The following is a 1,230-nucleotide window of genomic DNA, read 5'->3' as shown; positions in this document are numbered from 1 at the left end:
AATCAAACGGCAAGGGGGGGAGGGGATGGAGGGAGGGGAGGGATGGGGGATGGAGGATGGGATGGATGGGGTGGGGGATGGAGGTATAGATGGAGGGATGGAGGGACAGTAGATGGATGAATGAACAATAGTGAACCTCTGTAATGGGTCTGAGTCTTCATCATCTGGGTCCCTTCAACAGGACAGACCATGCCTAATTGAGGCTCTTGCTAAAGTGCTGAACTGGAGTCATAGAAAGAGTGCTGGCCTAGGTTGAGACAAATCAGGCTATGACTTCAGCACTAGGCTCTTTGTGTCCCCCAGGTCCTGGGACCCACAGCCTGCTCTGCAGAGGGTAGTAGTGAGAGAAAGGCGGCTGTTGCTGGGCTGCTCTGCACTGGCCTGATACCTCAGCCCTTACCATCAGCCTTGGGCATCAAGAGAACAGGATGGCAGCATGAAGCTGTATGTCATAGGGCATGTCATAGGCACGGTGTCTGCATTGAGCTCCGTCCTGAGAAGCCCTGGTCTGGTGCCCACAGCTGTCCTACGGACCTGGAACAGTGACCAGAGGCAGACCAAGGCCCAGAGGTCCCTGAGCACACCAGCATGTACCTCTGTGGACCAGGCCCTGCTCATTGCCATCTGCGTGCCTTTTCTGACCATTCTCCCAGCAGAAAAGGGAGAGGATATGCCTGAGGCCATTCCAAACAGGACTTGAAGCAGAACAGTCTGCTCCTACCACCAGCATCTCCCAGAGCCAAGAAGACTCCAGAAGCTCCTCAGTGGAAAAGACACAATGTTGTGTGGGTGGTTGAGGATGGATGGACCCTGGCCAGCAATGTTGTCTATCCGGTTCCCTGTGCACTGTCCTCTGAGTTTGGGTCTCCTCCTGACCTCTACCTTGAACCACTCTTTGGATATAGCTTGTTCTTCGTAAGTTATTTTTTTCAACCAGCACCTCAGCTAAGCTGGCAGATGGCTGGGTAAGTGGATGGATGGGCAAATAGAGGGACAGATGAAAGGAAAGATGGATGGATGAGTGGGTGTGTGGGTGGACAGGTGAAAGAACAGGTGAATGAGTGAGTTGGGGAGGTGGATCATGGATAGATTTGGGGACTAACGAGGAAGTGGAACAATGAATGGATAGACAGAGAATTAGGTGGATAAGAAAGATGGATGAATGTGGATAGATGATAGGATGGATGGGTGGGTGGATGATGATAGGATGGATGGGTGGGTGGGTGGATG

General features: G+C 52.4%; 1 protein-coding gene across 2 annotated transcripts in view; it reads right to left on the bottom strand.

The window, feature by feature from the left end:
• The window catches only part of Fbln2 (fibulin 2), a 63,276-nt gene that overhangs the window by 16,925 nt on the left and 45,121 nt on the right, over nt 1-1,230 (bottom strand). The gene's annotated exons all lie outside the window — the stretch shown is intronic.

The sequence above is a fragment of the Microtus ochrogaster genome, unplaced genomic scaffold (assembly GCF_000317375.1).
Source record: "Microtus ochrogaster isolate Prairie Vole_2 unplaced genomic scaffold, MicOch1.0 UNK1, whole genome shotgun sequence".
In the NCBI taxonomy this organism is placed as follows: Eukaryota; Metazoa; Chordata; class Mammalia; order Rodentia; family Cricetidae; genus Microtus; species Microtus ochrogaster.
The sequence above is the reverse complement of the archived record's forward strand: the minus strand, read 5'-3'. Positions and strand labels throughout refer to the sequence as shown.